Source organism: Macrobrachium rosenbergii, unplaced genomic scaffold, assembly GCF_040412425.1.
Source record: "Macrobrachium rosenbergii isolate ZJJX-2024 unplaced genomic scaffold, ASM4041242v1 171, whole genome shotgun sequence".
In the NCBI taxonomy this organism is placed as follows: domain Eukaryota; kingdom Metazoa; phylum Arthropoda; class Malacostraca; order Decapoda; family Palaemonidae; genus Macrobrachium; species Macrobrachium rosenbergii.
Window position 1 is genome coordinate 1,088,901 of NW_027100729.1, and position 25,792 is coordinate 1,114,692.

At 47.4% G+C, this 25,792-nt stretch overlaps 1 protein-coding gene and 2 non-coding genes across 3 annotated transcripts in view; all 3 read left to right on the top strand.

The window, feature by feature from the left end:
- Positions 1–25,792, top strand: part of LOC136838134 (zinc finger protein 91-like) — a 265,765-nt gene that overhangs the window by 101,191 nt on the left and 138,782 nt on the right. The gene's annotated exons all lie outside the window — the stretch shown is intronic.
- Positions 20,223–20,328, top strand: LOC136838210 (U6 spliceosomal RNA). Its single transcript, XR_010852899.1, has one exon. It is a non-coding gene; the product is annotated as a U6 spliceosomal RNA (small nuclear RNA).
- On the top strand, positions 21,844–21,962 carry LOC136838215 (5S ribosomal RNA). Its single transcript, XR_010852903.1, has one exon. It is a non-coding gene; the product is annotated as a 5S ribosomal RNA (ribosomal RNA).

Here is a 25,792-nt window from a genome sequence, read left to right on the forward strand (position 1 = left end):
TCTACGGATCTTAAGCGAGCACCTGATCCTCCTGTTAGCATGCAAGTAGCGGCTTCCTTCCCGTTGGATCCCAAGTCGGCTTTTATGCCTCCGGTTCCTGCCCCCCTTTCGCAAGAGGACAAATTGGACAAGATTTTGAGACTTTTCGAAGGTTTTAAAGCACCAGCACTTCAGGATCCTTCTGCAACTGAGGCTCCGGTCTCTGCTCCCGCTCACGCACCTGGCGCCGCTTCCGCTCGCGCGCCTGGCTCCGCTTCCGACCGCGCTCCTGGCGCCACTTCCGCCCGCACCTGCCGCACTCCCGACGCTACTTTGGCGCTTGGCGCCTCTCCACAGCACGTTTCCAAGGCGCACAATGTTTGCGCTTCTGGCGCTATCGTGGTTTTTGGCGCCTCTTTGGCTCTCAGATCTTCTAAGGCTCCTGACTCCTCTCAAGCTCATGTTTCGGATACGCTTGACGCGGGTCGGGCACTTGGCGCCTCGGTGACGTTCGGCGACACTCAAGAGGATAACGCAAGTTTGGCTCCCGGAGACGTTTCTATCCGCGGTGCTCCAACTGCTTCAGAGATTCTCTCCCCAGTTTCCGATGTTTCGGAAGTAGATGATGTTCCGTCTGCTCCTGCGTCCAACTTTAAGCATCTCTTACAACTTTTTGAAGAACATTTTCAAGAAGACTTTGCTCCAGCTACCCCTTCGTCTCCAACTACGCAGTTTGCCAAGGATTTTAAACCTCCTTCCTCTAGATTTCTGAGGCTGGTCCTGTCTGTTTCGGCGAAAAGAGCTCTCCGAAGGCAAGAAGGATGGTTGAGCATGAAAAGATCTCAGGGTAAAACTTCTTTCTGTTTTCCCCCCTCACAACTGTCTTTTAAGTCTCATTCGTGTTATGAGACTGGGGAAGTCTTTTCCTTGGGAGACGCTGCCTCCTCTCAAGGGGATTTCTCCAGCCTTGTGGATTCTGCCCGTCGCTCAGCTTTTTCTTCGTCCAAAGTCGGCTTCTCGTCTTCGGAAATTGACCATCTGGTGAAGAGTTCCTATAGGATCTTGGAGATCTTTTCTTTTATTGACTGGTCTATAGGAGCCTTGAGCAGAAAGGTGAAAGTCTGTGATCTTCCCCCCAAGACTGCTATGGATCTTGATGCTATTTTGGCCTGCCTGGACAAGGCCATCACGGACGGAACGTCAGAAATTACCTCAGTGACTGCTACAGGCATTTTGAAGAAGAGAGCACATTGGATTTCGTTTGTCGCGAGAGGAGTCTCCAGGAACCAGAAATCTGCTCTACTTTTTGCTGCTTTGTTTAAGGAGTCCCTTTTTCCCGCCACGTTAGTTAGGGAAATTTCGGAGGCTCTCTCGCGGAAGTCTACTCAAGACCTTCTGGCTCACTCTTCGAAAAGACCCAGGTTTTCGACTTCTCCAGTAGTACCCAAGCCTTCTTTCCCTGTATCCTCTAGGCCTTCTTGGGGTACTCCTTCTCGGCCCTTTTCCCGTGCTAGAGGAAGAGGAAAATTCTCTTCTCATCCCCAGAAATCTAGGGGTACCAACCGATGAGTTCAAGGTCCTTCATGCGACGGTCGGAGCCAGACTAAAGTCGTTCTGGCAAGTTTGGGAGGCCAAGGGAGCAGAACCCTGGGTGATCAACGTTCTGAGAGAAGGCTACACCATTCCCTTCTCAGAGAGTCCTCCTTTAAAGTCTTCGCCAGTAGACTTCAACGTATCATCCAGGGACTCAGAGAAACTTGTGGTGTTGGAGGAGGAAGTTACTTCCCTCCTTCAGAAGGGAGCCATAGAAGCAGTCCGCGAACCTTCATCTCCGGGGTTCTACAACCGTCTGTTTCTGGTTCCAAAATCGTCAGGAGGATGGAGACCAGTCCTCAACGTAAGCGCCCTGAACAAATTTGTGCTTCAAACACCATTCAAGATGGAAACCACACAGTCGGTTATCAATTCCCTGAAGGAAGGAGACTGGATGGTGTCCCTCAATCTCCAGGACGCATACTTTCATGTACCTATCCATCCGAGATCAAGGAAATTCCTACGGTTTGTGTTCAGAGGCAGGACTTTTCAATTCAGGGCTCTTTGCTTCAGCCTATCAACAGCCCCACAAGTTTTCACAAGGACGATGGCTCCAATTGCGAAATGGCTTCACTTAGAGGGACTTCACATATCCCTTTACCTCGACGACTGGCTGATCCGGTCTCCGTCAAAAGGCCAATGCATGAAGGACCTACAAAGGACCCTTTCTCTTACCGACGAATTGGGACTCATAGTAAATCTTCCAAAGTCACAACTCTCTCCATCTCAAGACTTGACTTATTTGGGAGTTCGGATGAACTCAGTTCTTTTTCAGGTTTTTCCGACGTCACAAAGGATCGAGAAATGCCTGCTGAAAGTGAGATACCTGATGGCAGCCAAGACTTGTTCTGCCAAGGAATGGATGAGCCTTTTAGGCACCTTCTCATCGCTAGAGATGTTCGTCAGTCTGGGGAGGCTACACATGAGACCTCTTCAGTTCTTCCTACAGCAGACCTGAAACAGGAAGAAAGACACGGATTCGTTTGTTTTTCCTCTATCCACTCAAGTAAAGCAAGACCTGTCATGGTGGAACGACAGGAGCAAACTAGATCGAGGTTTGTCGCTGAGACAGAGGAACCCAGACCTGATGTTGTTCTCCGACGCTTCAGACGAGGGTTGGGGAGCAACACTGGGGGATCTTCAAGTGTCAGGCAATTGGTCTTCATCCCAACGGGACTGGCACATAAATGCGAAAGAGTTGAAGGCAATACATCTAGCCTTGGAACATTTCGTGCTTTTGGTGGAAAACAAAAAGATAGTAGTGCACTCGGACAACTCCACAGCTCTGGCGTACATGAAGAAACAAGGAGGCACTTACTCCTTCTCTCTGTTCGAGATCGCAAAAGACCTGCTTTTGTGGGCGGCAACCAAGAACATAGAGCTAGTAACTCGCTTCATCCCGGGAGCTCTCAACGTAAGAGCGGATATCCTCAGCAGGTCACTCCAGGCCATTCCAACGGAATAGACCTTCCACCAGAAAGTTTGCCAAGGCCTGTGGCAGGTTTGGGGAACTCCCATGCTAGACCTGTTTGCAACGAGGGAAAACCGCAGACTACCTCTCTTTTGCTCTCCTGTTCCAGACCCAGAAGCATTAGCGGTGGATGCCATGCGCCTGGACTGGTCGGGTCTCTTCCTCTATGCATTCCCTCCCTTCAGGATGCTGGGAGAAGTCTTGAAAAAGTTTCGAGCACACAAAGGTGTGTCAATGATCCTAATAGCTCCATGGTGGCCAGGAAGATCATGGTTTCCAGAGCTACTGGAGAAAGTAGTGGATTGGCCAAGGAGGTTGCCATTCAGACCAGACCTTCTGTGCCAGTTGCACAGCAGAAAGTTCCACAGGAACCCGTCAGATCTAAATCTGACAGGGTTCAGACTCTCGAGCGACTCTACAGGAGGAGAGGCTTCTCTAGAAGAGTGGCGCAGGCAATGGCTAGATCAACCAGGCCCTCGTCTACAAAGGTCTATCAAGCGAAGTGGAAGCGCTTCAGGGAGTGGTGCTCCGAGTCTGGAGTGTCTTCCACTTCTACGACTCTAAGCTAGGTAGCGGATTTTCTTTTGTTTCTGCACAAGGAGAAGAAATTGGCTGTCAGCACGATTAAGGGGTATAGGAGTATGCTGGCGGCAGTTTTCAGGAATAGAGGTATAGACCTTTCCTCGGACAAGGATATTGCAGAACTCCTTAAATCCTTTGCTACCACTAAAGGCAAATCTCTTCGTGTACTGCATTGGAATTTGGATGTGGTGCTAAAGTGGCTTACTTCCAAATCTTTTGAGCCTTTGAGTTCCTGCTCCGTTAGGAATCTAACTAAGAAAACTCTCTTTCTCTTGGCACTGGCCTCGGCAAAGAGAGTAAGTGAGGTTCATGCTTTGGACAAAAGAGTTGGTTTTTGTGCGGATAAGGCTGTAGTTTCCTTCACCTTGGGTTTCTAGCTAAGAACGAAAACCCTAGTAATCCGTGGCCAAGGGAATTTCCCATTGCTAGCCTATCCTCCTTGGGGAAGGGAAACGGAGAGACTTCTCTGTCCGGTCAGAGCATTGAAATTCTATCTGGACAGGACCAGAAGTGTAAGAGGAACTCATGATTTTTTATGGTGTTCAACTAAGAACCCCAAGAACCCTCTATCTAAAAATGGGATTGCTTTCCTTTTGAAAGAACTGATACAGGAGGCACACAAGGAATTAAGGGATGTGGATTTCCCCTTCGTTAAAGTGAGGCCTCATGAAATTAGGGCTATTGCAACTCCTTTAGCCTTCAAGAAGAACATGGCTTTAAAGGACATTCTAAGTTCAACTTACTGGAGATGTTCGTCTGTTTTTGCCTCGCATTATCTGAGACAGATCCAAACCACATATGAAGACTGCAGTGCGTTGGGCCCCTTTATTGCGTCTGACACGGTGATGGGCAAGGAAACCAGAGGCTCTAGATCCTCTCCTTAGTTTCCTTGGGTGCAGAGGTCTCTTTTTGGTCGACTACTAGAGCCTTAGAGGTTAGATGGCCTAGTAGGTCTAATTTTAATAGGTTGGTGTGAGTTTTTTATGGTTGGGTGATATGTTTAAAAAAAAAAAAAAAATGATAGTGTAGGCCTATGATGGTGGATGCTTTGAGTACTGCGCCCTCAGCAGGGGCATTATATGCTTTGGTTGATTGTGTCGAAGACGGCTGGGCCAACAGACCTTTCTCCATATGGCAACCTGCGACTGAGCTACTAGGCCCCGCAGTTGCACTAAGGATAGCAGGTTACAGAGGCAGTAACCGAGAAAGCAGCTTCCTTAGCAGGTAAGGATCCAAAGTAAAGACGTTTTTTCTTAGCCTGATGATCTCAGGTTTTTTCCATTTAACACTTACAGCTGTCCATGCCCACCTCCTCAATGTGGCAATCAGCTATATGTAAACAACAGGTAAGTTCATGTATAAAAATGACATTTTTATAATAAAATAAGATTTTATATCATACTTACCTGTAGTTTACATATAAAACATTCCCACCCGCCTCCCCGCAAGGGACAAGGGGACATAGAAAATATGATTAGTTGTTGATGGAAATGGATCCAGGTACCCCGGTAGAGGGCGGGGTAGTCGTATCACCTGACCATATATTAGCGGAACCGCCAGTTTTGAATTTTCTGTCGAGATCGAGAATTACAGCTATATGTAAACAACAGGTAAGTATGATATAAAATCTTATTTTATTATAAAAATGTCATATTTAAAATGACACCAGAATGAGTGTCGTATTTTGATTAGTAATTTCTCAGACTGTGTGTGAAGTATAATATTGTCTTTCACAGATGTAGCTCTTTGGTAGATGGTGCCTGCCAAGGTTTAGTAACTGATAGAGTTAAATGGGGCCAGGGTCTGCTAAAACCTAGTCTTCTATCTGAAATCTTGTTAACATTTTCCTTAGGCATCATTTTATACTTCCATAGAGGCCTTATTTTGTCCATGTCATAAAGTGTCTGGGTATTGGTCTTGGTGTCAGCAACTAATGTTGAACAAATTAAGGCGTAAGGTGTTTGTGTCATTTGAGTTCTCTGTGAATTGGAATATGGTGGAGGCCTTCATTTTTGGTTTTTCTCCGTGATAGCAAAGAGCCTTCTTGCCAGTCCCTCTTCTGTTTTGGCCGTTTATGCTATTTCTTCTCCGCTGCTTCTTAATTCTTGTGTAGACCATCAAGATTTTGTATATCACATTCTGTTTTTCACCCACTGCGCAGCATGTATCTCCTTCACTACTTCATCCTCGAATTGATCCTCTCATGCACCTGCCATGAATCTTAAGTTCTCAGACCTTTACAAAATAACCTCCATTTTCTTTGAAAGGACCCATGTCTCCAGTGCAGAAATGAGACCTGAAGGATGCGAGTTTTCAAATACCCATCCACCAGTCCTCTCACAACTGCCTCCCCTTTACCCTTGGAGAGATGGTGCTCCAATTCAAGGCACTTTGTTTCGGGCTCTCATTCGCTCCCCGGGTGTTCACCCGATTGTTCACCCTTGTCTCAGCTAGGGCCCAGTCACACAGGATACGTCTTCTGAGGTATCTCGACGATTCGCTAGTCCTGGCGATCTCTTGACCACAGTTGCTCCAGGACAGAGACTGACTTCTCAAATTTTGTCAGGACCTGGTTGTAGCTATCAATTTTGAGAAGTTCTGTCTCACACCCAAGCAAAGGGTAAAGTATTTGGGCATGCTGGTAGATATGGCAGCAGCAAGAGTCCACCCCTCAGACTAGCGTATCAGCAAGTTCAGGGAGGCAGTGCAATTGTTTCTGTTTCGACAGGCCCAACCAGCTCAGCAGGTATAAGTCATCCTTGGTCACCTGCCGTCCTTGGAGAAGCTGGTCTCTCGTGGGCGGCTTCACCTTCGTAGAGGCAGACAAGCTCAGTAGCCAGGTTTATGCTTGCAATTGCGAGCTGGAATGGCCGTTAACTTTCAAACAAGTTTGTTAACTACCGACAGTAGGGGGGAAGCCCCACCCACTTGTTGGTCTGCATTCCACTTTGCTTTCAGCTGCCATCATATGAAGACTGCTGCGCTTCTCAGCCCGACTGCCGCTCGACTTTCTTTTTGTTTTTGTTATATATGAGTGTGTTTATTTGTTTGCCTTATATGTATAATGCAAACCCCTACTGGCAACAGCCTGGGGAGAGGAATATCTGTAATGCAAACCTCCTACTAGCAACAGCCTGAGGAGAGGAAACCTTTGGTTTTTAGGCATTGTCCTGGTAAAAAACCCTCGCTACTTCGCGGTTCAACTATCGTGGATTCACGACTTCGCGGATTTTTTCCATTACGTATGTATATTATAAGAGAAAATATATAGCGGATTTTCCGGAAATTTCAAAAATAGTCGCGATATATGAAGACCCAAATATTTCATTAATTCCATTAATAATTATTAATATCTGCTAGTACTGTTGGTTCATTGCATTATGACATATAATTCAGTACAAAATGAAATTAAACAAAAGAGAATGTGATCATACGATAATTCATTATAGTACTAGTAAAATTAAACTGAACATGAAACGCTAATCAGATGCAGTCTGACATTGTCATATTTGAATGGTGTAAGGCTGCTGATGGCTACATATATACTAATTATAAAATACAAATGTAATGAATGTGCATCTTTTCCATGAATCTTTTGTACTGCATCCAATAATATTGTTTGTTGCAAAAATCACATCTCGAATAAACTTATACTACTACAACAAAAAAGGCATAAAATAGCGTAAAGTATATTTGAATTTGAAACTAGCATGTAAGATGGGCTGTGATTGGTTCCATTGGTGATAGATGACGAATCAGCTCCCAAGTTTTGTAATCTCGCCTGTGATTGGTGTTTTGACCGTTTCTCCGACCCGCAGCAGCTTCCCTTGTCTCTGACCCGTAGCATCTTCTCGCGGCCACTTCGTTTCCCGCTCTCTCGGTAGATAGATGCTGTTTACATTAGCAGTGCTGTGCGTGACAGTGTGTGTTTGAAGTTGAACTTTTTTTTTAACTTTGTTTAACCCCTACAATGGCTCCCAAGCATTCTGCTTCTGCTAAGGCTGGTACTGAGCCTAAACGCCAACGGAAAATGATGACGATTGCTGAGAAGGTGACACTTCTCGATATGTTGAAGGAAGGGAGAAGTTACGCGGCCGTGGCCCGCCATTTTGGAGTGAACGAATCCACCGTTCGCTACATTAAGAAGGATGAGGCGAAGATTAGGAAGACGGCTGCCATCACCTTTAGCAAGTCAGCAAAGCGAGTTGTTACGGCTCGTAATAAAACGATCGTCCATATGGAAGGTGCTTTGTCAATCTGGATTGCTGACTGCCGGAAGAAGAAAATAGCCTTGGATACGAACACCAACCGAACCAAGGCTTTGAGGTTGTATGAGAATTTCGCGGCAAAGGAACCTCAAGATGATGGCGACCACGCTGAAGAAGAAGAGGAAGACGACGAAGATGATGTAGATGAACCTCAAGCAGGGACATCCACTGATTCCCAGCCTCAGACACGACGTTTTACCGCCAGCAAAGGATGGTTCGCCAAGTTTCAGAAACGCTTCGGCCTGAAAAGCGTTTCCCTGCATGGCGAGGCTGCTTCCGCTGACACGGTCGCTGCTGAAACTTACGCGAATGAGACGTTCAAGAATATTATCGCTGAAGGTGGATACAAGCCCGAACAAGTCTTTAATATGGACGGGATGGGTTTGTTTTGGAAGAGAATGCCATCGCGAACTTTCCTGTTCAAAGAAGAAGCCAAAGCCTCTGGCTTTAAAGCATTCAAAGATCGTGTTACCCTCGTGATGTGTGTCAATGCTGCGGGATTTTTGCTAAAGCCAGGGCTTATTTATAAGTTGAAAAACCCTCGTGCTTTGAAAAATAAAAATAAGAATCTCCTTCCCGTGTATTGGATGCATAATCCAAAAGCATGGATTACGAAGATGCTGACCTCCAACTGGTTCCACCAGTGTTTTATCCCACAAGTCAGTAAATATCTCTTAGAGAAGGGCTTGCCATTTAAGATCCTTCTCCTGTTGGATAACGCTGGTGGACACGCGACTGATCTTTCGCATGAGGGCATTCAGGTTGAGTTCCTGCCACCCAACACAACGTCCTTAATTCAACCGATGGACGAGGGGGTTATCAGGGCGTTCAAGGCCCTCTACACGAAGAATATCTTGGCGGACCTCGTTGCGTGTGTGGATGCCGCCCAAGAAGATGAGGATGAAACATTCAATTTGAAGGCGTACTGGCGGCAGTACACAATTGCCACGTGCCTTCAGAACATCCAGAAGGCACTGCAAGAAATGAAACCTGCTACCGTTAACGCGCTGGAGGAAGTTGTGGTCCGAGATTGTTTACGACGACGAGGGATTTACGCCTGCCGAGATTCAACACTCTGCAGTACGGAAATCTGTGCAGTTGGCTGCGATAATTGGAGGTGACGGGTTTGGCGACATGACGACGGAAGACGTTGACGAGTTGTTGGACTGCCATTCCCAGCCGCTAACTGACGCAGACCTCGAAGACCTGACAAAATCAGCCAGTGAGGAAGAAAATGAACCACAGGAAGAGACCCAAGAAGTTGTCGAAGAAACAGGCATAACATTAGAATGGCTTGCCCAGCTCTGCAACCTAGCGAAGGAGCTGAAAGAATTGTCACAAGAATGGGACGAGGATATGGTTCGTTCTCTGCAGTTCTGCAACAAAATCGATGAAGACATGACTCCCTACAGGATGCTCTTCGATCGAAAAAAGAAGCAGCGGCAGCAACTTCCGATCACAATGTTCTTCCAGCCTCGCAAAAAATAACAATTTTTAAAGTAAATTGTATTTTTCCTAACTATACAAACCCGAGGTCCTTTACATTAGGAGATACTTTCAGGCGTAGGCTGGAAACGGCCGTTAAACTCTTGAACAAGGTGGTTAGGCAGCAACTACCTCCAGGTAGGCGGGGATACCCGCCTGCCCGGATGTAAACATTCCAGTTTGCCTTTCGGCCCAGGTACAGATTGCGGGGTGGCATGAGGTGGGCATAATTGTAAAGGACCTCGGGTTTGTATAGTTAGGAAAAATACAATTTACTTTAAAAATTGTTATTTGTTCCGACACAATATACAAACCCTTGGTCCTTTACATTAGGAGACTCACTGATTGGAGGGAGGAATCTGAGAAAGTCTCTCTGAACTGACTGGAGTTCACCACCTTGTCTTCCCTTCCTGGTCGTGAGAGCGAGGAAGGGAAAAACTGCCTCTGACAAAAGATCGGGTTGTAAGAAACGCAGGATCAGTTGTCAGACTTCTGGGTCCCTTTGCATGAAAGAGGAAACGTCAGTTCATGCAAAGTAGGCTGGGAAGAATTTGACGTCGGATGACAATAAGGCAAATACAAGCATTGGGTTGTCTCATAGTCATGGTCTCCTTCCTCCCCTTGCAAGAGGAAGGAGTGGGGTTGCTTCTATTAACCTGAACGGAAATAGAACGGGAGCTCCTGTTATGCGCTTATCTGCCTCGATCGCCCGGTCCAGCTTGTAACAGCATGTCCGCTCCCTGCCCTTGGGAAGAGAGCCAGGATGGGGAGAAAGAAGAGAGGCCAGTCACTCAACCTCCATTCTCCCCATCACAGCCGTACAACATAGGCGAGATGCAATCCTGTCCCGTTAGGGGAGCTGGATAAGCTGCACAACTTGTTGAGCAGCCACCACAGGACCCAAGGAAAAAGTGTCCAAGGACTTGTGTGCAACATCCCGGAGGTAGAAGGAGGTGAAGGTAGTCTGTTGGGACCACACACCCGCCTTCAGCTCCTGTGGTACCGACATATTCTTCCGGAATGCGAGGGATGGACCAAGCCATCGACTTTGTGAGCTCTCGGGTGAAAGGTACCGGTATCGTCGTCATCAGCTGCCAAGTACCTCCTTGATCGCTTCACGAAGTCAGGAGGAAGATGTGTCCTTAGACACTTCTTCCTTGGGAGAGACAGTACTGGCGAAAACGTTGACGACATCCAGGTTAGGAATGTCAAACCTTTCGGAAAGTACCACAGCTCCCAATAGGACAGAGTAACGAATGATCTGGATCATCGATACAAAGTCCAAGGAGGAGGGGAACAAGAAGGACTTGAACCCGACAGTCGATGCCAATGGATTTGGAGTCCACCTACGACATCCGAGATGGATGATCCCCACCCTGTTCTTCCATCTTCTACGCCAAAGCCAGGGTAAGATGAGAGATGGACCTAAGAGGGCATATCTCTATCCGACGACTCTCGTAGGGCGAGTGCAGAGCACGGACAAGAACCCTAAACGAGAGCCGCATGCCACCCAGGAAACATTCCCTGGGACAGCATGACTGAAGAAGCTTCTCGTCCGTAGCTAACTCTCGACTAAGGAGACGAAGGCTACTTCAGATAGAAGACTAGGTCGCAAGGGCCTACATTCTTCAAAACTGAAAGGGAGAGAAGCAGCCCTCGGCGGAGAAGACGAGGAAGTCCAGACTTGACGAGCGACTCTGACCCGGGAAGAAGTTCCGACAACGACACCACCAGCGAAGACGGATCCAGTCCCTGGGACAGTGTTGCAGAGGACTTCAAGGGATATCCAGCTATATCGGTTGACGCTCAGCGAGAAAGCCTGTGCTTGTAAGGAAAGCTGGAAAGTCTCCCAGTCCTGAACCCACAGGGATGTACTGCCTCAAGAACCGCTTCTTGTGTAGCTGCACAGGAGGATGGGTCAAGCGGAATTCTTCTCGATGCCTCGGCAATCAGGTCGGAAGAAGGGGAAGTCTTTAAGTATTTGTCTGTAACTCGGGGTGAGCAATGTTTGTGAACCCCTAGCGAAACGGACAAATACGTAGGGAAAAAACGTTGATATCGAGTTTTCACCAAAAGACAGCATGCCTCAACAGAGCGGCCCCTGGTCTGGTATGAGGGAGCGAGAAAACACTACTGACTTGTGTGCAGGGAGGCAACAGAAGGACGGTAGGGATTTCTCAGTCCAGCAGTCTCTGTATGAGTCTTCGTGAAAAAAGAGTGAGCAGCATGTTCTGTCCCGATCACTCAAACCCGAGGCCAGGCTTGCCTACCAATACATCCCCACCAGGGATGCATCTGGTTAATTGAGCTGTCGAGTGTGCAATATAACAACACTTGAGTACCTTTAAATGTCGAGATAAAACAGGGGGAAAAAACAATTGCCTCCTGTTTGTCGACAAAAGTCACTACTGTGGTTTTATTGTTCAATGAAACCAGTGAGTGCCGCAAAACCCATCCTGGATTCTCGGACGGCCAAAAGGCTGCCCTGAGCCCAGGACGGTGACGGGAAGGTACTAATCATCTCGGTCGCACAAATTCAAGACAAGGTCTTTACCAGTGTGCGCCTATTCCTCAACCTATGAATCTGTGAGTAGACACAAGATCTGAGGGAAATATGAAGGCATATTCGAAGGTTCCTATAATCAAGCATTAGCCTAACTCTTTCCTCATACCTCGAAGAGGAAAGAACGGGGAAAAGGAAGCAGACTTCCATTTTCCACCATGGGGAAGCTTCTGCAAGATGACAGGGAACCGAGACAATTAGCTCTAGCCGGCTGGCATTTCCCGAATCGGGAGCACGGGAGAGGTGGTGGGATGAGAGATCGATGGAAAGAATTGCCGAGACCTAAGGGAAATAGATACTTCTCCTGAAGGAATCCATTCCCAGGTCTCGGCAATGTTGCTGCCAGCTCCAGAGACTCGATAAGCATCATTTTGTCCAGGCATCAGCAGTTGCAATCTTCTTCTGAAGCCTAGGACTTCTTAGCTAAGGAGTTGAGGTGGGCTGGCTTGAACCCAAGGTCGAGTTGAAATGACTAAGACCCAAAATTCTTGGCCATTGTCCAAAGGACAAGGCAGTGCCCTGGTGGGAACCTTGATTACCAGGGTATCTGGCAAATCTCTGAAAGAGAAAGGCAGAACCAAGTAAAGGTTCGTTCCCAAGGGTCGAGCCAACTCGGGACTTACGAAACTGGAGATCCGAATTGGGACAAAGTCCTTCTTCTTAGCACCAGAATTGCCCAAAAAACTGTGGTCAGCAAGACCCTCCAAGGCAAGAAGAATTCATATTCTGCCGAGGCAGGGGTGGAAGTTTGGTGTTTCGACCTGAATTAACTCCATCGAAGAAAAGAATCCATCAGGTCGAGAACGTTTCTCGGAGGACAGGACCGCGGCGGTCCCTGACATTCTCGGCCCCTCGGAAACTGCAAGGGTTGCAAGTGATGAAGGTTATTCATTGGGGGAGCCGCGGTCCTGTCCCGGGGATCCTCGCGCCGACGAAATCAGCGCAGTTCCCGAGAACACGGGGCGATCGTGACTTGAAGAGGAAGACCCTCGCTGTTCCGATCGTGAAACCCCTGTACTTCTCCCTTGGAGGAGACCTTGACAGATCCCATGAAACCCTTCTCAGCTACCTGGTTATAATACGAGAGAATCGGGGGACCGATACCCAAAGCACGCCAGGCAGCCGAACTCCGAAAGAAAATTTCGTCGGAGCTCTCTCTGTCCGTCTCGCTCCTCTCGGAACAACCGAAAGGAGAAGAGAACAGGTGAGGAGAAAAGAGTAGCCCTACCTGTCCTGCCAGAATGATAAGCAGGAGAGGCGGACCGTGAGCAATAATCAACCGAAGGAGATTACTGCCACACGGGGAAAGAAGAGCACCTATGCCGTGGCAAAGTGCTTTCCTGGGAAGAGCAAAAAGTTCACTCGAGCATAGACGAGAACCCGAATCGGAAAAAACCGAGTAGGGCCGAGCCGAGCCGAGCCGATCACGAGAACGCGATCCAGCTGGTCGGTATGCGGCAGACTGGGAGGCAGGCGAGATGGGGCGAGCCGAAACGAGCCAAGCCAGTCTGGCAAGCCGAGTCAAGTCGAGCCGAGCCAGTCTGGCAAGCCATGTCGAGTCGAGCCGAGCCAGTCTGGCAAGCCAAGTCGAGCCGAGCCAGAGCCAGACTCATAACTGGGCAGGCCAGACTCGTCTGCTGTGAACAATTGCTAGTTTCCTGAACTCTAAACTCCTTCGAGGCCGAGACCGAGGCCGAGGCCCCTCGAGAAGAAGGTTCATAGGGGAATTCTGTCTGCTATCTTGCATGCTCGAACCCTAAAGTTCGAGACACAAGAACGAAGCCCCCCGAGCAACCGAAGCAGCTGGCGGGCAGAATCGAGACACCTGGCGTCGCGGTACACCGACACCTGGGTGTCCCGGCGACCAGTTCACCTGGGTGTCTCGGCAACCAGACATCTGGGTGTCCCGGCAACCAGACACATGGGCGTCCCGGCAACCAGACACCTGGGTGTCTACCTGGGCGTCCCGGCAACCAGACACCTGGGTGTCTACCTGGGCGTCCCGGCAACCAGACACCTGGGTGTCTCGGCAACCAGACACCTGGGTGTCTACCTGGGCGTCCCGGCAACCAGACACCTGGGTGTCTCGGCACTTTCTCTCGTCCTATGCCTCTCGTAAGGAGAGCGCTCGTGATTCATAGAATTCGAGCTACCCACGAGACTTCCGAAAATCGGGAGCGGCTGCTTTGTTACCTAATAGATTAAAAGAGCCAAGCACAGAACCAGTCTTAGATGCAGACTTCCAAGACTGGCAACGAGGGAATGGCCTCGAGAGGCCGTGCTCGCGCCCCCGAAACGCAAGATCCCACAGGAGAATGCGAATCGGCCAACTTGTCTTCCGGAAGAGAGTCAGTCCCTTGGAAGTCCCGCAGGACTCCCAAAGTGAATCTCTTCCTTGCTTCTTCTGGTGTTCGAACCGAGAGGTTCGAGACACCAGGCTGGGAACCCGACCAAGCACTGGCAAACACTTGGGGAGCGCTTGCGGTGCTAGCAGGAAGAGGAACCGAGACACCTGGGTGCCTCGGCCCTTTCTCTCGCACTGCTCCCGAACTGGGCCCAGGAAAATCTCTCCAGACCAGATCGGGATACTCGATATTCCATAGAATCTCGAGCACTCGAAGCGGCTCGCGAACGAGCGCCCGAAGCAGGCCCCATCTTAGAGGCGGAACCTCTAAGACTCGGGAACGGGAACGCAAACTGAGGTCTGCGCGCCCGCGGCTTCCGAAACACAAAACCTACGGCTATGCGAATCGGTTCCCTAACCCGAAGGTCGGGAAGAGCCAACGAGAGACCCACTGCCTCCTCGGAAGGAGGCAGTCCCTAAATGTCCAAGGGCATCAAGGGGAAGAAGCAGCATCCTTCCTTCGGCCGATGGAGGTCTGTCCGATTCTCGGGACCTCCAGGACCTCGGGAGAGGAAGGGAAGACGCAGCAGAAGATGAAATCGAAGATAAGATGAAGAAGACGGCGGCTACTTCCACAGGACAGCTTCCTTCATCTCCACTCCCACATCTTCTACAGGATGGTCGACATGAAACATCGTAACCTCCAGGGTAGTCCGGCAGGAACACAACGGACGCAGCCAGGACACCACCACCAGGAGAAGCATGATCAAGACAGCCGATGCAGGAGCTACGGCAGCAGTTCGGAGGGCAGGAGCTACTGCAACGGCCAGGAACATCACCTCAACAGGATCACTTCCTAAATCTTCACGCCGACATCTTCTACAGGATGGCGGACATCGTAACCTCTGGGGCAGCTGGCAGGAACGCACGGAAGCGGACCCGGGCACGACCGCCAGAAGCAGCAGGAATGATCAGGACAGCCGATGCAGGAGCTACGGCAAAGGTTCGGAGAGCAGGAGCTATGCAACGGCCAGGAACGTCACTTCCACAAGGCGACTTCCTTCCCTTCACGCCCACGTCTTCTACAGGATGGCAGCAGGCAGGAACACAACGGAAGTGGCCCCGGGCACGACCACTAGGAGAAGAAGCGGGCACGATCAGGACATTCGATGCAGGAGCTACGTTAGCTGTTCGGAAGGCAGGAGCTAATGCAACAGACAGAGTGTCATTGAAAGTCACCAGCATTGACAGGAGCGATCAGGGCGGCTGCGGCAGGAGACCAGGAGAGCAGCCCCGAGACTGTCGTAGAGTTGACACGAGCAAAACACAGGGAACAGCAGGAGCAGATAGACCACAGATACACAGGAAGCATTGCAACAGCATACATGAAAACCAGCAATGACAGCGATCGAACTACATCAGCGGGAACAGAGTCAGAGCGATCCCGACGTGGTAATATGTCATCTAATCAGGTATTGTGGTCGATCCCGAAGCAACACTGAATGAAAGTCGGGACTGCTTCATGCAAGATATTCTTGATATATGATATCCAGCCAACTACTGCTGTCTCTGCAATGCTCACTGTCAACCTGAAAGAAAAAACAAAAATGATTAGTAGAGGGAGGCTCCTCCCGCTACAAGGGGAACAGCCCTACGCAGCGTTAGGAGGTACTCTAGACGAGGTTGCTCGCTCCTCCCCCCCCCCGTGTCTTCACCCGACGAGCGAGCGAAGAGGGCGAAGGAGAGAGAAGGAAGAACCTACGGGAAGAGAAAAAAGGACAGAGGGGAGGCCACCAAGGGCGCCGTGGAAGCGGAACTTATCGACAACGCCCGTAACCTCCCACTCAGCCCGCAAATCTCTAAGCGCAAGCGGCGAGAAACACTCAGCAAAAGAAGGAAGAAATTAGTGATGCCCCTTACACACAGAGGGCGGAAGCCCAAGAAGGGACTAATCTTACGTCCCGATGGATGTAGGGGAAGTGAAGAAAAAGCGTCCCAAACTAATCCCGAAAGTACAGGGGCGCCTCCAGTATTACGTAAAGGGCCGCTGGAGAGAAGCATTACCACTTGGCTACGCTACTCCAGCTATGCCCTTGGCTGTCAAACCCCAGACACAGGCAGGGAACGACGGCTTACACAAGGTTATCACAAATCGTGGGTTTGTATTACCAAATATCAAACACACGCAATATATAAACAAAAATACAGAAAGATCCCACCGTAAGAGCTTAACGACAGTCAGCAGAGAGAACGAAAAATACGTCAGCAACAGCTGACGGCCGAAAGCAAACTGGAATGTTTACATCCGGGCAGGCGGGTATCCCCGCCTACCTGGAGGTAGTTGCTGCCTAACCACCTTGTTCAAGAGTTTAACGGCCGTTTCCAGCCTACGCCTGAAAGTATCTCCTAATGTAAAGGACCAAGGGTTTGTATATTGTGTCGGAACAAAGAGCCAGTTCCTCCTGCTACTATGCCTTCGGAAGAAATTGAAGAAGTGTCCCAGGAAGAAGTTGAAGAGGTGTCCCAGGAAAAGACACCTCAGTCTGAAGAGACGTAAAATACAATCATTGGCTGCACAGTAGAAGACATCATCAGCTTCATCATCATCATCATTTCTACTGTGCAGCAAATTCATCGCCATCATCATTCAAGTTTTTCTTCAACTTCTTTCATGGTGGGTACAGTAACAATCTTTATTTCTTTATATACTTTAATATTCTAACATTTTAATATTAGTGCCTGTTTTAGATTAGGGTACTGTACATGCATTAAGTGTTCTGTACATTAAAGGGTGGTTTGTTAACAGTACACACGAGGAGGGCTTTATTGTAACTTCCAACTCTATCGTGGTGAGTAAAATACTGTACAATTGTACAGTACGCACCATAACAATCTTTCTATTTTTTTATGTTCACTTACTGTTTTATTGCTTATCATTTGTGCCTGTTTACTGTATGTACGTATTGTAGATATCTGTACATTACTGTAAAGGGTGGTTTGTTAACAGTACTATGTAAAGGGAGGGTTTTAAAAGTCTGAATACATGTTAAATAAATACTATAAATATGGTATCCCTACTTCGCGGATTTTCAGCTATCGCTGCCAGTTCTGGAACCTATCTACCGCGATAAACGAGGGTTCACTGTACTCCCGCCTCCCGGACAGTAGTTAACTGCCTAACCACCTTGTTTGAAGTTCAACGGCCGTTTCCAGCCTACGCCTGAAAGTAATCTCCTAATGCAAAGGACCTCGGGTTTGTATAGTTAGGAAAAATACAATTTACTTTTAAAAATTGTTATTTTAATCCTTGGGTGTCTTGAAAACGACGTAACCCGCATTTTTATTGAGTTTTTCATCAAAAAAACAAAAAATTCTGACCATTTTGTCATTTTGCAGTCATATTTCTTCCGTTGGATCGGCGTTGTAAGCAGGTAACTCCGGAACGTGTCGTAAACTGGGAAATAATTTCTGATGAATGTATCTGAAGAGATTCATGAGCTCAGAACGTCGTAAGCTGAGCCCGTTGTAACCCGGGGACTTATTGTACTCATATTTGCCTTATTGTCACTGACTTATGGGGTCATCCTAGCCTATTTTTGTATGAGGTTACATTTCTCTCACTCATTCATAAAGGCCCAGAAGTCTGATAATTGATCATGCAGTTCCTATACTCCGACCAGTATGTCAAAGGCACAGTACTCCTCCTCGCTCTATTGACCAGGAAGAAAGTCCTGTGTGGCGAAGTCCAGTCAGTTCAGAGTGAGTGTTCCTAATGCAAAGGACTGAGGGTTTGTATATCATGTAGAAACAAATCACAAATTTTGAAAGTAATTTATATTATATATTTCCTAACTATGCAAACCTGAGGTCCTTTACATTACAGTTCATGTCCACCTCATGCCACCCCTCAATCTGATACCTGGGCCAAAATGCAAATTGGAATGTTTACATCCAGGCGGGCAGGACTCCTGCTTACCGACTGTCTAACCACCTCGTTCGAAAGTTTAATGGCTGCTTCCAGCTTCACTGAAAGTAATTCCTAATGTAAAGGACTTCAGGTTTGTATAGTTTGAAAAAAAACAAATTACTTAAAAAATTTGTGATTTAATAAAACAAAACAAATATTAGAAAAAACACATAACTTAGTAAAATTAGCATATTTTCACAACTGTCTTTTGGAAAAGCATCCCTGCACCAGGTTTGAAATATTCATTTGTTCATGAGACTTACCTGCCAGATATATATATAGCTGTATTCTCCGAAGTCCGACAGAATTTCAAAACTCGCGGCACACGCAGTGGCCGGGCAGGTGGTTAGTACCCATTCCCGCCGCTGGGAGGCGGGTATCAGGAGCCATTCCCATTTTCTATTCAGATTTTCTCTGTCGCCGGACTGTCAACACCTGTTGTCAGTTCCTCCGCCATTTGGATTTCGAAATTTGTTGTCACTTAAGTATTTTGGTTGTTTTTTGGTATTCGACTGGATCTGTGACTTGGCATACGCCCTTTGTGGACTGTTTTTGATTTTGCTTTTGACTTTTCTTATAATTAAGATGTCTTACCTCTAGCTATTGAGTCTGTAGCTTGGGTGAATGTAAGGTGAGGCTATCGAAGACTTTGATAGTTCCTCACACTTTATGTATGATATGTAAGGGTGTTCAATGCTCTATGATAATCGGTAATGAATGTGTGGGATTGTCTGAGGGTGAGTGGAAGAATATGAAGCCTATATGCTTAAATTGGAGCGTGATAGGCTGAGGAAATCTTCCTCCTAGAGTGCATCCTTAGATGGACAGTCAGGGTTTTCTCCTACTAGTAACCCTGTAGTAAATTTTAGTACTAACCCTGTAGTTTGTTGCTGCAGAAGGTAATTCCCTGGCTCTCATGTGGAGTCAATGCGTGCTCTTGAAACTAAAGTGAATGCAATTCAAACGCATAGTGTTAGTGCCCCTAGTGTTGTGGAGGGGGCGTCAGATCGGCCCTATAATGCCTCTAGGCCTGGACCTCTGTCGAACTCCCAGGACCAGGGAGGGGGCATGTCGAAAGCCGCATGAGGGTTGCGGGGGCTTCCCACCGATCTGGCGTCCCTTCGGCAGGTCCTGATGACGCTACCCAGGCTGCCAGGGATCGTGCTCAGGCACGCATCCTGAAGGATTGCTTCTCGTCCTCCGACACGTCCTCCCCGCCTTGGGGTTGGAGCTCTCGGTTGGGCTCTCGCCCTCTTAAGAGAAGCTTAGAGGAGAGGACGCTTCACGTCCTCTTCCTCTAGACGTTTGTACTCTTCCCCGAAAGTTGCGTGGATATTCCTCTGCAGAAGAGAATAAAGTGTTTTTCGAATGATGACGCTACTCGACCCCCCTGTCGCGCTAAGGCAAGGGCTAGAGCTTCTTCCCCTGTGGAAGGAAGTTACGTCTCTCGCCCCTTTCCTTCTCTCAGGTTCAGCCCTTCTCCCGAGAGAGTTGCTTCTCCAACGCGTAAGATTTTGTTGGGTTTGCAACAACAGCTGGATGCTCTCATGAACCTTTCAAGATTCGAATCTGCCTGTTAAGAGGTACAGACTTTCACCTTCGTCTCCTGCTTCGTCTTCCTCGTCTGCTAGATGTTTTGGGGCTTCTTGTCTGTCGTCTAGAGAGACTTTTTAGTGGCTTCCTATTCGTCTTCCCCGATTTGAGGTGTTGGACTTTTCTCTTGTCTCGCGCCAGGAGCGCGTCTTGCTCTTCGTGCGCTTCTCACGCTTCACGCGCGCCTCACCTTGACGCTCGGCGCGCGCCTGTGACTCTCTTCTAGTACTTGCCACGGAGCCTCTCGCGCGTCACGCCATGACGCTCCGCGCTCGCTTCGCCGTATAGCTTCAAGTCTTGAGTTGACGCCGCTCCAGTTGTTCATCATGTCGCACTACTACCCGCTTCAACATCTGATGTCCTTCTTAATTTAGCCAGTACTTGCTTCGGCAGTACATATACTAAAATTGGAATGATACAGAGAAGATTAGCATGGCCCCTGCGCAAGGATGACACGCTAATCGTGAAGCCTTCCACATTTTTTATGTTTACTATACATACTCTAGTTGGCGACTTTTTCGTTCGCGGGAGTTCCCGCTTACGTATCGGCGAATCGGAACTACTTTCACCACTCACTCAAGACCCGCCAGCTGCGGAAGAACATCCTCTTTCGTCACAGCCTTTGTATGAAGAGAAACTTCTTTCGTCTTCTTCTTCCTCTGATTATCAGACTCTGGCTATTTTACTTAAGGATCTGTTTCCTGAGACTTTTCAACCTTCGGCTCCTCTCTCTCCACCTTCGCAGTTGTCTTTGTCTTAAGGGGAGCGGTTGACGAAAAAATCGGAAAAAATAAAATTTTCTGGGATATTTTATATATGGCATCATACATATCCTGACTATCTTCTCAGAAAGTTTTATTTAAAAGTTCGCCACAGTTAGGAGTTAAAAATAAAACAGTAACCCTATCATAGTCAAAATTACATTTTTCGTATAATGTAATGATATTGTCAGTATATCGGTGGTAATTTCCTTTTAGCTATGAAATAATATCTAATGCGATCTATGGCAACCCTGTGGACATAGTACGCATCAGCGAAAGACAGGAATGCCGCAGGGCAGTCAGTGGCAGTCAGTCAGTAGCAGCTCAGAGCTTGACTAAGTAAGACGGCGCGCTGCCCAACCTGAGCCGTGTTTTGACACTCGCTTCATTTAGCTTCATTTAGCGAAGTTATATTACTTTGCAGGTCTATTTTTTGGCTTTTCAGTATGTCATAAAAACATCAAACTGTGTAACAGCAAGCAAATAAATACACAGAGAAGCAAAAAATATCGTTTTTCTCAAAACTAAAGTTATCGACATTCAAACTGCATCTCCTTCATAACGATTGCACCGATCTCAATGATACAAAAAGTAAACGAAAGCTAAATATTTGCCTACAAACAAAGGGGCTTCCATGGGAAGCAACACGAGACCCGCACCACGAGAGAGAGTTTTTTTCCCGAAGGAATGTCACTTCCAAGAGAGGTAGCAAGTGACTCCTTTCATCTCCAGACTCCCTTAGCAACCAGGCTTCATTTTGCACAAGCCTGGAAAGAGTGAGGGGCAGACGTTTGGTCCCTCCTACTGTTAGAGAGAGGTTACTTGATTCCTTTCCTGTCTCCTCCTCCTTTGTTTTTTGTTTCCCAACTGCCTTCCTGTCAAACAGAAAATTGTTTGACCTGCTCGAACAGATGTTCGAGAGGAGAGCAGTGGAACAGGTCTTGGACTCGGTGTTCCCCGGGATTTTCCTACAGATGGTTTCTAGTCCCAAAACTTTCAGTAGGCTGGAGACCCGTCTTGGACGTCAACAGGTCGAACAACTTGGTCCGGAAGGAAAAGTTCAAGATGGAGACCTCGCAGTCAATACTAGGAGCCCTTCATCCCGGGGATTGGATGGTATCTTTGGATCTCCAAGATACTTTTCTTCACGCCCCAATTCATCCACGTTCGATGAAGTATCTCAGGTTGTCTTGGGGGACTAGACGTACCAGTTCAGGGCTCTCTGCTTTGGACTCTGCACAACGGCCATACCACGTTGAAAACACCGCTTCTCGTCCGATCAGCGAAGTTAAGCAACGTTGGGTCTGGTCAGTACTTGGATGGGTGACCGCCTGGGAACACCAGATGCTGTTGGCGTCACATTTTGCTCCGAGGGTGTTTACACGTCTCATGAAAAACGTTGCGATGCAGTTGCACCTGTTGCACGTCAGGATCTCACTCTACTTGGACGACTGGTTGATTCGAGCGTCGTCGAAGCGAAGGTATCTGGAGGACCTTCAGTTGACTCTGCAACTCGTGAAGTCCCTGGGACTTCTGGTCTGTGGAGAAGTCGCAGCTGATCCCCTCACTGTCCATTGTGTTTGGGAATTCAGATGTATTCAGCGGCTTTTATAGCGTCTCCGTCGCAAGAACGGCAACTTCTATGTACGAAAAAGTCTCGGCCTTCTTGGAAAAGGAAACATGCTAGGTGAGGGAAGGAATGAGTCTGCTGGGGACCATTTCCTCGCTGGAGAAGTTTGTTTCCCTGGGGAGTCTGCATCTCAGGCCTCTTCAGTTCTTTCTGTTGGAGAACTGGCAAAGCAAGGAAGACTTGAAAGAGGAATTGAGAATTCTTCCTCATATAAAAGAGGATCTGTAGTGGTGGCTCGATCCAACGAAATTGCAGAAAGGGATCTCCCTCAAGCTTCTGAACCCCAACCTAGTGTTGTTTTTCCGACGGGTCGTCAACAGGTTGAGGGGCAACACTAGAGGAGAGAAAGTGTTAGGAACCCGGAGAGAGGAACAGGTGTCCTGGCACATCAACTTCAAAGATTTGGCGGCTATCTTTTAGCTCTCCAATTCTTCGAGGTCCAAGTTTGCAATCGTGTAGTTCTAGCAAACGCGGACAATACTACTTGTTCCCTGTTCAGCCTTGCAAGAGAGATTATTCTTTGAGCCTATGCTCGCAACATTTCGATTCTCACAAGTTTTGTTGCAAGGGTCGAAAATGTTCGAGCAGACCTGCTCTGTTGGCGCCATCAACTCCTGCCGAAGGAATGGACCCTTCATCAGGAGGTTTGCCAAGATTTTTGGAATTTTTGGGGTCGCCAGCTTGTGGATATTTTCACGACCTCAAGAACAGCGAGGCTCCTCTATAAAGCTCATCTGTACTCGACCCTGGGGCAGTTGCGATAGATGCTCTTCCCTGGGATTGGACGGGAATAGATGTTTACGCCTTTTTCCCGTTCTAAATTCTGTGAGAAGTCATACGCAAGTTCGCGGCCTCACAAGGGACGAGGATGACTCTCATCCCCACATTTTGGCCTTCAACCACTGGTTCTCGGAGTTTCTCTTCTGGTTGGTAGACGTTCCGAGGACCCTTCCTGATGAGAGCAGACCTGCTCATACAAACCCACTTCGCGAGATATCTTTGAATCTCCCGCTCTGAACCTGACTGCTTTCAGACTATCGAAACTTGGTCAGAGCGAAGGGGTTTTTCTGGCCAGGTGGCACGGGCCATCGCTAGAGCCAGAAGTTCTTCATCTAAAGGATATATCTAGGCGAAGTGAGCAACCTTCAAAGGTTGGTGTAGAAAGAAGGGCTTTTCCTCTTCCTCTATCACTGTGAGCCAGGTTGCGGATTTTCTCCTTTACTTAAGAGAAAAACTCGATATAGCAGTTCCGACTATCAAGTGTTATCGGAGCATGCTTTCGATTGTATTCAGACAGAGGATTAGATTTGTCTGACAATAAGGACCTTCACGATCTTACGAGCTCTTTCAAGACGTCCAAGGTTCCTCAGCTAATTCCCCCTGCTTGGAACTTGGACGTAGTGCTCAAGTTTTTGATGTTTAGTCCTTTTGAGCCTCTCCACTCTGCATCTCTTAAGGATGTTACTCGAAAACGGCATTCCTCACGGCTCTGGCGGCGGCGAAGAGAGTGAGCGAAGTTCGAGGCCGTCATGTGGGCTTCAAGGAACACAATGCTGTCTATTCTTTAAGCCCTAAGTTCTTGGCTAAGAATGATAGGTCTTCTAACCCTTGGCCTAGACACTTTGAAATTAAAGGTTTAGCAGACCTTATTGGACAGGAACCTGAGGGAGTTCTATTTCTAGAGAGAGAGGCTTCAGCCTTTCAGACCCACTGGTTTTGCTATGACACACCCCTGGCTCCTCCCCCAGACAGCCGTAAGCGTACACAAACCACGCCCATCGGGGCGGAGCAACCAGAGACATGCGAGTTGACAAGAACCAAACCGCCATATTTGAAGTTGACAGGACACAGGCAACACCTGTTACACCTCACCATTACTACAACCCTCCCCTAATTATTGTCACGATAGACAACGACTTAATCAACTAATTAAAATGTCCAAAAAAGTCGTAGTATCAGCAGATGTGCATAATCTCAGCGAAACTAGCGATGATGACAATATTCCACCGGCACAACCCAAAAAGAAGAGATGTCCCAAAACGGAAGAAACCAGCCAGGAACCTTCCAACAGTGAAATTCTTCAAATGTTATTATTACAGAATCAAACATTATTGAAACTAGTGGAGAAAGGGTAAGGTTTAATATTCTGTTTTTATATAAAAACGTCTTGGATAGCAGCGGATTCAGACAGATGACGTCACAAGCATGGCAGTAAAACGTAAACAATGAGCCGGTGCCGACCGTACGGTAGTTATAATCGTAAAAGTTTGAGAATAGATAAATTTCGAGACCGAAGTACATTATCATATAATCCTAAACTATGTGTAAAGTAAGCCTAAACCTTATAAGGACTAGATACTTATATGCCAAAGGTAATTAATGTTGTAAGGTGAGGTGTTAACTAGATTTGCCTTACGTGCCAAAGAGCCGAGTAGCCTAACTAGCCTAACTTTTTCTAACTTTGAGTTTAACATACTACGTCAATCTAGGCTACCTCTTAGCCGCTCCCTTCCGCCTATCCCACCGAGATCCTATCGTCGACATTTAACTGGAGGGGTTCCTGTCAATGGCGGTATAATTGCGCCTACCTCAGCTAATGGGTAGAATTTTATATCACACTCGTTTCCTTTCGATATAATTGTTCACCCCTTACCATGAGGAACTGCGTCTTAAGAATTTCTGACAGGTCGGCTATATAAATAATATAAGATGATTACCGTAGAGGCTATATAATTTTAAGTATGGGATACTAGTGAGAGGATGCCGATTGACCTGAATTAACCGATGAAGGCCATTTGAGCCTAGAACCCGATTGCCTGGCTTCAGCCTTCTAGGTCTGCTGCTGTCCAACCTGATTTGTAAATTCATGAGCCATATTATAGACATCAGTTAAACTTTTATTATCAAATTTGAGTCTAGTTTTTCACTCCTATTGCAGAAGTGGTTCGACTGCAAAAAGGAATGACAATTCCCCTCCTCCTAAGCGCCCTCGCCGTAAAGTAGATTTACTTGAGAATGCAAATGAAGAATTATTTACAACTTATAATGAAGATAGTAGTGACTATGAAGAATTTAACCTGCTTACCTTTAACAAACCTATTCCTACTTATATATCTAACAATTTTAATGCTGTGCCCTCCATTCACAGAGATGGGAAAATACAATTAAATGACTCCTTAATTGCATTAACATTAAGTGAAGGAGACAAGAACTCTCATGATCAATTCTTTGTTTGTAATCATAATAAAGAACTTGCAGACCTTTTCAAACTGATAAATTTGCCAAAGTTGAACTTTTGGCCAAGTGGCAGGTTGTTTAATGAAGATTTCAAGAAGAAATTTCACTTTGATATTGAAAACATTAAGATGGCTATATCTTCTTTTCAAGGGCATGCAGCTCTGGCGCAATTAGCTTACCCCTCTAAGATTAACGATATTGATTTCATTACTAAAGTGATAATTGGGCCTTTCAGGAAACACATTGATCTAATTAAAAGTTTAATCCGCTCATTCAGAAGTAGAACTTTACCCAGGAACCTCAATTTAGATATCAGAGA